Genomic DNA, 12,205 nt, shown 5'->3' with positions numbered 1-12,205 from the left:
TTCCTGAGTCGGTGGAGGCTTCAAGTGGATTGAATCAGCCGAAAGCCATTAATGGCGTTTTGGTTTTCTTTATTCAATTTGTTGATATAGGCAGTGATTATTCCTATAGATATAAAATAAATGATCGCCGTGGTAGGGTGATCATTTTACATTTTGAATCAACCGAAAGGTTGAGAAACAACCGAGTTCCATCTTTGAAAAATCAAAGATCGCGGTTGTTTTTATTCTTCCAGCGATCACGAGGAAGAAGATAACCAGGCTCAAAATGACGTCATTTTGAGTGTAAATGCGGACGCAGAGCGTTTCGTCTGTGTTCCATCAACATTCCGTCTCGATCTGGTTGTTCCGTTGCGATTTAGTTTATTAGACTTTACATTTCCGTTTATCAGACATTACACTTCAGTTTATCAAAAATTATATTTCAATTCATGAGGTGTTACAGTTCATTTTATATAACATCATAGTTCAGTTAATAAGAATATACAGTTCAGTTCAAACACATTGGAATATATGGTAATTAAAACACATTAAAATTTATAAGTTAAAACAAGAATTATTAAGAGTCCTTATTTGCATGCACTGTACATTTTGTGTTGTCCACAGAAAACTAGAGAAGACATATACAATGAAATCACGCTTGAAGTCGTCATCCACATCTTTATTTGCCATTATTCTCTCTTGCATGGATTGAGTTGTATGAGCTCCTCCATTATTATTCATCATCCATCATCTCCTCTAAATCCTTTGGCGATCACGAGGAAGAAGACAACCGGGCTCAAAATGACGTCATTTTGAGTGTAAATGCGGACGCAGAGCGTTTCGTCTGTGTTCCATCAACATTCCGTCTCGATCTAGTCGTTCCGTTGCGATTTAGTTTATTAGACTTTACATTTCAGTTTATCAGACATTACACTTAAGTTTATCAAAAATTATATTTCAATTCATGAGGTGTTACAGTTCATTTTATATAACATCATAGTTCAGTTAATAAGAATATACAGTTCAGTTCAAACACATTGGAATATATGGTAATTAAAACACATTAAAATATATAAGTTAAAACAAGAATTATTAAGAGTCCTTATTTGCATGCACTGTACATTTTGTGTTGTCCACAGAAAACTAGAGACGACATATACAATGAAATCACGCTTGAAGTCGTCATCCACATCTTTATTTGCCATTATTCTCTCTTGCATGGATTGAGTTGTATGAGCTCCTCCATTATTATTCATCATCCATCATCTCCTCTAAATCCTCTGCATTTTGAGGTGTTTAACTCCATCAGATTCATGTCCTTTAGACTCCGTTATTTCAACGTCACCTCTAGGGAGGTTCAGTACGCACTAAATGTCTACTTCGTCTGTTTTTAGCATCTCCCCATTACTCAGCATTAGAGCACTCCTTCTAGCATCGAACTTGCTTAAGAGGTGAATGGAAGAAGCAAGGCGTGAAGACCACAAGGTGAATGGAAGAAACAAGAGGTGAACTAGCATGTTTGTTTCGAGAAGACCACAATTGTTAACTTGGACGAATGGAAGAATCAATGGGTGAAGAAGCGGAGACGACGGGTGAAGAAAGTTTCCTCTTCGATACATTGCTTCTATAAAAGAAATAAAATGACAATAAGGTTTTGAAAACATTACAATCAAATTTTGACAATCAAGTTTTGAGAAGATGACAATTGTTACCTAGGATGAATGGAAGAAGCAAGGGTGAAGAAGCGGAGACGGAGGGTGAAGAAAGTTTATTCTTCGATACATTGCTTTTGTAAAAGAAAGAAAATGACAATCAATTTTTAGAAGATGACAATTGTTACCTTGAAGGGATGGAAGAAGAGAGGGCGAAGAGTGAATAAACTTCTCTTAGATACCTTGACTTTGTAAAATAAAGAAAATGACAATCAAACTTTGAGAAAATTACAATCAAGTTTTGAGAAGATGACAATTGTTACCTTGTAGAAATGGAAGAAGTGGAAATAAAAGAAGCGGGAATGGAAGAAACGAGAATGAAAATAGAGGAGGCGGGAATGAAGAAAGCTTCCTCTTATATACCTTCAAACTAAAAAAAAGAGATTTAATAAACTAAAATGTAATGTAATGTCTTACAACCTGAATTGTAATGTCTTATAAATTAAATGTAATATCTTACAAACTAAACTGTAATATCTTATAAATTAAAATATGATGTCTTATTACTTAAACTATAATATCTTATAACCTAAATTGTAATGTCTTATAACCTAACATTTGAAGTCTAACATTTCTAACATTTTATTTCACTATATAAAATGTTTTAATCGATTGTTACATTTCAACGTTGTCGGAGAACTTTCTATTCTTAGATTTGTTCACTTCGTTCAAACTCTTTCTTGCTTGATTCTTAATCTTCTTGGCTTCATTATTCTTCAATGAATCAAATACACCATTTGTTTATCTAAATTCTAAACATCACAGAATTCAAGTAGTTTAGAAGAATATATATTTATTACCATTTCAAGATTAAAGAACTGAACATCTTGATGTAGAACAGAAAGGCGATTGAAAGAGTGCCATCTGAACTTGATGTAGAATGAAAAGGAGAATGACAAAAAGGCGACTAGAAGAGTGCTAACGGAAATGTAAAACAGAAATCGCAGGCAATTGATGGCTAAGGTTTGAATCTCCAGACGATAGGCATGCAATAGTTTTTTGGGTTTTGTGGGTAATAAGAATATGAAGAGACTATAAGGCGCACTAAGATTTTTGGATTTTTTTTATTTTTTATTTATTTCCTCGCTGGAAGCCACGTGGGAAGTCGCTCCTCCGGCACTACAACAAAACATACTTTCAGCGACCCTTATATGCCAACCCATATTAAGCGTGGGTAAAAATTAAAAGAAAAAAACTTTTGCCAACCTTTATATCTATATCACCACCTTTATTGTTTTTATATACCAACTTTGTAACTTTGTTAAAATCTTTATAATTTAAATATATTCTAAATTTTAATAATTTTTATGTTTTATTTTAAAACTTTTTGTAAATATTTTATTTTAATTTTTTAATTTTTTTAAAATTAAATTTGACTTAAAATTTTGTTAACATTAAAATTTAATTAATATTTTTTATATAAAATAATTTTTAAACTTTTTATAGTATTATTAATATATGTCTTTTATTTAATTATTATTTAAATTTAATTAAATTAAAAGTAAAATATGAGAGAGTTCATTAGTAGTGTATGAAGTGTTAATATGACATTTATCCCACATTGGAGAAAAAGAAGAAGTTTTTGGTATATAAAATATGAGAGAGTTCATTAGTTTCTGAAGTGTTTTTAAGGTTATAATGTGTTGGAATATGTGTTTAGGGGTTATGTTCATTAGGTACTTGAGAGATGAAGGGCAAATGTGATAATAGTAGAGATAAAAAATAACAACTAAAATGAAAATAGAAAAAAACAAATTTAAAAAAAATTAGTTTAAAAATAAAATAGACTTTTAGCGACGTTTTTTTATTTTGCCAACGCTTAAATAAGCGTCGTTAAAACTTTTGCCTTTCGGCAACGCTTGTACCGACGCTTAAATAAGCGTGGTAAAAACTTGCGCCCACCCTGCTTCTGGCGACGCAAGAATAAGTGTGGGTAATGTTTTTGGCGACGCTTTTAAAGGTTGGGAGAAGTCTTTTTAAGCGTCGCCGAAAGTCATTTTTGTTGTAGTGCGGTTGTTTCCTATATCATTATTCTTATTTAAAATAAGCATATTTACTATTTGAAGGTTTGAACTTGAGTTGTTTATTAAATGAGGCTCTAGTTTGGATTATCATATTTATGACTGACTATTTTAATAATTAATTTTTTTACAAAAGATTAAACGAAAGTATTCTCAGCTCTTAATGCTAAGTACTTTAACTAAAAAAGAACGATTCACTTATCTTCTTACTTTAACCTACTATTTTTATTTTCTTATTAATTTATCATATTTTGTAAAAAAATAAAACAATATATTATTTTTTATTTTTCCATTTATTTTCACACCTTACACATTTTTTAACACATTCAAACTATATTCGAAATTGGTAAACTGTATCTCAAATCTTTCTTAGATTACACATTTTTTTAACCAAAATTAACTTCGACAAATTAGGATACGTAAATCTTAATAAAAATACTTTATGGTAAAAACAATACATTCAAAACATTTTAAGTATATCTCATTGATTGGATCTAATAAGGTAAATAGTATTCTTACATCTAACTCTAGTAATCCTGATAATATCACTCTCGATGGGGTAATGCCTGAAGATTATGTGATTCTGAGCAAGGCTATAAATACGGTGAAGATAAGCCAAATCAATCCTGATGATAGCCTGAATATTAGAAGTATAGAAGATGAGAACCTAGATGGGAAAGTTGATAAGCCGACCATAAATAGTTTTAAAAATAAGGACATGAAGAATTCATGTATTCAAACTAGAGGAAAAATAGGAAAGCAAAGTGACCATGATATGAAAGTTGGTTTGATCTCCGAAAGAGAGGATTCCGAAATTGGAAATAAGTCAGATGTTAAGGCTGATAAGAATGCAATAGACTCAATAATGTATGATAGACAAGCATTAGTTGTTAATACAACTTCAAGTGATGTCAATTATGGCTGTATGTAGATTGTATTGCAAAGCATGGATGTAAATGAATATTCTAAGGGGAAGAGTGACGCTAGCTCAATTACCATCGAAAGCAGAATTCATATAATGCATTCATCTTCTACCAATACAACTTAATCCCCTGCTACTGTAAGAATCTCATCAGAATCCGATGGTGACACACATGAAATTGACAGTGCAGTAGTCCCTAAATTGGCAATGACAAAAAAAAGAGTGTAGAAGAAAAAGAGTAAAAACAAGAAAAAGAGTGTAGAAGAAAAAGAGCAAAGATAAGATTGATGAGGAAAGTCCAAAATTTAATTATTTCATTCATCCCTGAATATCCTAACTTGGAATATTAGGGGGCTCAATGATCTCACCAATGCAAAGAGATCAAAGGAATAATTGAAAAACACAAGGTTATTGTTATTGGCATATTGGAACCGAAAGTTAAGCTAAATAATGTGGATCGAATTGGCTCACATTGTTTTGGTGATGATTGGAGGTTTATCCATAATGCAAACTCTCAAACAAGAAAAATTTGGGTTGGTTGGGATACTACTCTAGCTGAAGTCAGGATGATGTTTAATAATGATCAAGTCATCATGGTTGAAATTAAATGTAAGAGAACACAATTGTACTAATATGTGGCAGTGGTATATGGGGATAATTCAGAAATCAGTTATGGAATAGCTTAAAGGATTGAATTGATGACCGTAGACCATGGGCGGTAATGGGGGATTTTAATGTTACAATGTTTGAAAATGAGAGAAGTCTAGAAGCGAAAACTATCTGGGGGTATGATTGACTTTAATAATTGCATTAAGGAGATTAGTTGCATGGAACCTACAAATCCAGAAAATTACTTCACATTGTCATTGATGAGAGGAAATAATAAAATGTGAAGGAGTCGCATTTATATGGGCTTAATCAATGAGACATGGTCTATGAAATACCCAAATAATCATATTCAGATTATTAACCATGGGATTTCAGATCATTTCCCTATCAAAATGTCATGAGAAAATGTGGAAAAGGTCAAAAGGCTTTTCACATTCTTTAACTTTTGGATGCTTAACGAAAATTTTAATTGTTTTCTTGAAAGGGTGTGAACTGTTCCTATTAATGGATCTAAGATGTGTCAAGTTTATGAGAAATTAAGGAATCTCAAGGCTCATCTTCAAAAACTAGACAAACATTATAGTAATATATCCTTGAAAGTTTTAGAAGCAAGAACCAAACTTGAGAGAATTCAAAGTCAATACCTGAAAGGTAGTGAATTGAGCCAAGATTTACAAAATGAGAAGGATGCGTTGTCTAACTTTCGGATTTTAAGCTTGCTTGAGAAAAGTTTTGCTAAGCAAAAATCAAGACAAAATTGGTTGTCACTTGGAGATAAGAATACAACTTTCTTCTTTCGAAAATATGCAGCCAAAAAGATTTGAAACCGTGTTGTGAGTCTTAAAAATGAGGATGGTATCATCACTCAAGAACAAAGAGATATCCATTAAGAGGCAATCCGCTATTATCAAGCTTTTATTGGAACTAAGAAATGGTCTTACCGTATCAGATTGTCAATGGCAAGGTCACAATAGAGAATAATTGGAGATTAATGGAGGAATTACTATAGAGGAGATCAAGCATGCTTTGTTTAGTATGAATGAAGATAAAAGTCTGGATTTAGATAAGTTTAATGCAACATTTTTCAAGGACAACTGGATGGTGGTGGGCCAGAATGTGTGTGAAGGGGTCATGGAATTCTTTCAAAACTGACGGATGCTCAAGCAATAGAATATCACTACTCTCAATCTTGTTCTTAAGAACTTCATATCCAAAAAGATTCAAAATTTCCGACTTATATCATGTTGTAATGTTATTTATAAAATTTGTTGGATTTTGTTTGGACTCCCAACTCTGAAAAAAGGCCCAACAGTGGTTCAAGTTCACTTTTAATTTATTAAAGATAATGTAGTATTTTAAAGGGTTATGTTATAAACTAATAGCTCTAGTATTTAAAGAGCGGCAATCGTCATTAAGAAGTAGAAGTCAAAAATTAAAAGAGAGGAAGAAAGAGAAAATATAATAGCAGATTTTTGTCTACAGACGCGCATGGTTCATCAAACTAACGATCGGAGATTCAAACGAAGTCCGGTTGAGCTGAGATTTTTTCGAGAGGTCGATAACTTATTCCTCTACATTTTCAATGGCCGGATCAAGGTTTGAACGTCTCAAAGTTTGTTTTTCTGGGGTTTAAAGGTTCTGCGTAATTTGAGTTTTCTTATTTGATTTGTTTGGGACCAAAAAGTTTGTATCTTTTTTGGTTATTCCCTTTTATCTTTCTGTGATATTAAAAAGTTGTTATACCTTAATTGTATTTCCAACTTTGATTATAGTGAAGCTTGAATTGGACGTAAAGTCCCGTGGTTTTTACTCCTTGATTTTAGGAGATTTCTCACGTAAAAATATCATGTGTTCATTGTGTTATTTATTTCCACTTTTACTTGTACTTTATTTGTTCCTAAGTTTTTCAATCAAGTAGAGATATAATATACATTTTCCCAACAAAATTATCACAAAAATTATCTCAAAACGGTTAAAATCTGTTATTTCTAAGCTCGTTAGTCCCGGGCAATCAATTTTTATGCATGGTAGATCTATTTCTCATAACATTCTCCTTATGTAGGGCCTCTTAAAAGGCTAGGGTAAGAAGTCAATCTTTCCCCGGGTAGCGTTTAAGATTGATATTCAGAAAGCGTTTGATCTATTAAATGGAATGTTATTCATGATTTTTTGGTTGTGTCTAAATTCCCATATATTTTTGTTGAGTAGATTATGTAGTGTTTCGACTCCTCACTTTATTGTTAGCGTAAATGGTATCCATGATTTGTTTTTCAAAGGAAAAAATTGGGGTAAGACTAGATTCTCTCTCTTCTTATCTTTTTGTCCTTATCATAGAGATACTAGACTACATCTTTATGATGTTGTTAAGGAATCATCTATATATCTACCATCCACAATGCATAGAGGAAAATATCACACATATTTGTATTGCAGACGACTTGTTCATTGTGGCACACGCTGATGTTGACTACATAAACACTATTAAAGAAGTATTAACTCTTTTTTTTTCTAGTATTACAAGTTTGTTCATTAATGAAGGAAAAAGTTTGGCGTTATATGGTGTTGTGAAAGAGGAAATAAAGGCGATTATTTATGGTATCTTGGGTATTAATGAAAGCAGTCCTCCAGTTCGTTATCTTGATATTCTGCTCTCATCCAAGCAGGTTCAAATATCTCATTGTACACCATTGATTGAAAATGTGAAGAGTTCTATTATGGGATGGGCTATGAAGAGGTTATCATATGCAGGTCGTATTGAATTAGTCATGAAGGTGGTTATGGGAATTATCGGTTATTAGGAACAACAAATTGTTCCCCCAAATAAAGTCATGAAAGAAATCGATCAACTAATGAGGAACTTTATTTGAGGGAGTCAAGGACGCAGAGGAAAGAAGGTGAAATTACTTGATATTTGTAAGCTGAAGGAGGAAGGAGGTATTGGTTTTAAGAATTGTGTTGATTGGAACAAAACCCTCATGTATAGGCATTTTTTGGCACTAGAAAAGAAACAAGATTCACTTTGGGTTCGATGGGTGCATTCGAGATTCATAAGGAAGGAGATTAACATTTGGACGTGCAAAATTAAGATGGAAATGGTGTGGTCTCTAAAAATGATTTTGAAACTCAAAGATGGTACTAGTAAGATGCTCAAATTCATATTAGAAATAGGACTGAAACTATGTTTTGGCATGACCCTTGGTTCGAGGATCAATCGATTACACTTAATAGAGATTTTGCTCTTACTCGAATTAGGAGGGAATGTCAATTGGCTACTATTCGTCAAGTCAAGAACGGAGAATAGAACAATCTTCTAAGGAGTATACTATAAGGAACGATGATTCTCAATTTTATATCTTCTTATCATTTTAGTGATCGTGAAGATTCTCAGGTTTGGAATGTTGAAAGTGAAGACATGTTTTTCTCGAGTCTAGTGTGGGAAGTTGTTCATGCTAGAGGAGAGCTGGTAGCATGGTTTCATTTGGTGTGGTCCTCAAAAGTTATTCCTAGACATCAATTTATCTTATGGTTGACATTTCGTGAAAGACTTAATACGTGAGATCGAATTAAGAGGTACATGAACATTCTGTAGTCAAATTGTCTTTTATGTGTGGGAAATGAGGAAACCATTGATCATCTTCTTGGGGGCTGCCTATTTGCTTCTTTGATTTGTGATAAGTTTTCCAAATCTATGGGTCTTCTTAGTTTTCCAAGAGATTTGATGGATATTAAAGAAGTCGCTCTCACCAAGGCTAAGGGTAAAGATTTCACTTCAAACATCTTTAAGTGTTTCTTTGACAATATTGTTTATCACATTTGAATGAAGTAAAATGTGAGAGTTTTTTCAAGAGTTAGAAATGATAATGAGCATGTTTGGAGGGATATCATTTTTATGGTAACTCACTTATCCGAACGTGGAGGCAAATTCCCACTTGTGAAAGAAATTAGTTGATTTGTCAAAGATGGAGTATTGTTTATGAGGAAGTCGCTAGTTTAAACAATTTCAAAATTGCGTATTTTTTTTGTAATTATGGTTATTGTTTGGGTATTCCATTCTTCATTGTTGTCGTTTATGACTTTTAAAATCAAGTTTAGGGATTATCTAGCTTGATTCAAATAACTCATGTCTATTTTTTCCCTTTTAAGGGTTTTTTTTTATGGAAATGACGCTAACTCGTTTTCCAAAAAATAATATATCTCATTTATAAACGTCATAAATTAATTAGAGAAATGAAAATAATACGCTAAAATAATAAGATGGTTGTTTTGTCAATTTTAAAAACAAAACTCAAATGCCTACAAATTTTATAATTCAAGCTCCATATGGCTGAATTCAAAGTTCAAGTATATTTGATAAAAATGACAAAACTTTGAACTTCAAATAACAGTTGGGAAGAATATCAATTTTATTTACAAAGTTGGAGTGAGGTGTCAAATTTATAAAGTCGCAAAATTCTATTTTTGTACATAAAGTTGTCAAAAAGTGTCAAATAAGATAACAGAATCAATCTAACGGGGTTAAATTTGTATCAACGTGGCATCCACGCATCTATCATATATATATATATATATATATATATATATATATATATATATATATATATATATATATATATATATATATATATATATACTTTAGAATTTTCTATTTCAGCGCGCTTTGAAATTATGGGTGTCTTCCTCTTGAGTTTTCTCAACAACAACTTGAGATTCATCTTCCATTTTCATCATGATCGATCATTCGCATTATAACAAATTTTCTTTTTCTCTTCACCTTGATTCTTTTTACTTTCTTTCCTTCACTTTTTTTTTAGAATCCTTCTTGTTTTCTTCTACAACGGTTTGATCTTTGAGTTTAGCCTCCTCTATTTATTTTTATTTTCTTTTTTGTTTCTTGACTTTTCTGATTTTTTTGCTCTTCTTCTTTATCTTTATCACATTTATTGTGCAGGAAAGAGTTACAGAAAGCACACTTCTTTGATTTCAATTCATAAGAGATCTCCATGACATTGTGATTTCCGTTCCTATCAACAATTGTCATTTTCATTGGTAGGACATTCTTGTGATGCACTTCAATGTTAATTCTAGCAAAGGACAAATGTTCTCCTCCTTCAGTTATTGGGTCCATATATAATGGTTTCCCAATTGTATCTGCAAAATGACTAATTGCTTCAGCATTGTACATGGAATGAAATGTTCTAGAGCTTGAACAAAACCAGAGTCGTTTCCCTTAGTTTGCTCTGTAGATTCATCTCTTCTGAGCACTTTTCCAGCTTCATGCAATTTGATCATATGTAATTTTCCAGGTTTTCTTTCAAATTTGAGTCATTTTTGAATTGAAGGAAGTAGATGTCATGTATGTTTGCAAAAACTTTTTCAAGCCCCTTTTCTCCCAATTATTTAATTAAAACGTCTTTGATAGTTATGAATGATACTCTGTTTTTCCTAATAAAGTTTACAACCACCACAAACTTTCAGTTTCAATACATTTCTCCTCTACTTTAAAAGACAGTTTGAATTCAAAATGAGAGTTGAGTACCTCTACCTATGTTTGGATATCCTCAAGTAGACTTTTCCTTTATATGAATGGTATTCCGATTTCTTTTCTGCTTTATTCTTCCATACCTCGTTGACTTTCCATGTTGAATTACTTCTATAGTGTAAGTCTTGGATTTGGAAGCCTTTATCAGCTTCTTCATTGCATCAACTGACCATTTAACTATCTCCTCATATTTTATTTTTTTCAATAAATTCCAGTCTAAGAGATAATGAATATTTAGTTGGACTGTTATTTGTTGAGCTTTCTCTTTATTGATTTTGATTTCTCCCTTCTTAGCATGCATTAAGAGTTTGGTAATCTGCTTTTAAGACCAAACAGATTGACTCTTTCGTTATAATCAACCTTCCATACTCTCTCTTTGTTGCCCTGCTTTCATATATTATTTTTTACAGGAATTTCTGCATTATCTATTGATTTAACATTGCTTTCCTCCTACTTTTCTTGGATAACTTCATCAACTATCCTTTAAACAAAAATATTAAAATATTCATCAAGGGAAACTAGGTACGATAAAAATTAATATTTCTTCATGTCTGTCCATATTAGGGTTGCGGCGAAGGTCGCAATGGACCAATTATTGTCGCGGTCAAGAGAATGGTTACGACGACGGCTGTTGGTGGAGAGAGCGGTGGTTGCTGGTGAAGAGGTCAGCGACAACGACTGCTGGTGAAGTGAGGAATGGAGAGGATGGAGGTTAGGTCTATAAAAAAGACATGTTATTTTATTTTTTTTATTTATTGAGTCTAGGTTTGTTTGAAATGAAAAGAAAAATAACTTAAAAATATAAGTGGATGTGTGAATACAAATTTAACTAGATGGTTTATGTTATTTTAAATATTTTTGACAACTTTGTATAAAAAAATAAAATTTTACGACTTTATAAATAAATTTGATACATTGTTACAATTTTATAAATAAAATTGAATAACAATTAGATCATTTAAAATAATATTTTATCTAATAATAAACCAATATATTAATTTATAAAATAATCATGGAGAATACAATAAGTTGAATCAAACAAACTTAGAATGTAGTAAAAAATTAGAATATTGAATAATAAACTTAAAAATAACCTGAAATAATAGATTTTTAGACTTTGACCAATTCAAATAAATAAAATAAAATTATTCATAAAGAACACGGATTCATAACGTGGATGCTAAAGATCTCTCATTTTCCATAGCCTCTACACGTATTCGTATTCAGCTTCTTTCCTTCCCCGTATATAGGGTTTCAACACTTCCTTCTTAGAGTTAGAAGAAGAGAATAGAGATGGACGCCTTGGATTCCGTCGTGGATCCGTTGAGAGATTTCGCAAAGGACAGTATCCGACTCGTTAAGAGGTGTCACAAGCCCGATCGCAAAGGTAAACAACAAACAAACAAACCGAATCTGTATTAAA

The sequence above is a fragment of the Impatiens glandulifera genome, chromosome 7 (assembly GCF_907164915.1).
Source record: "Impatiens glandulifera chromosome 7, dImpGla2.1, whole genome shotgun sequence".
NCBI classification, from domain to species: domain Eukaryota; kingdom Viridiplantae; phylum Streptophyta; class Magnoliopsida; order Ericales; family Balsaminaceae; genus Impatiens; species Impatiens glandulifera.
Note: the sequence above shows the minus strand (reverse complement) of the source record.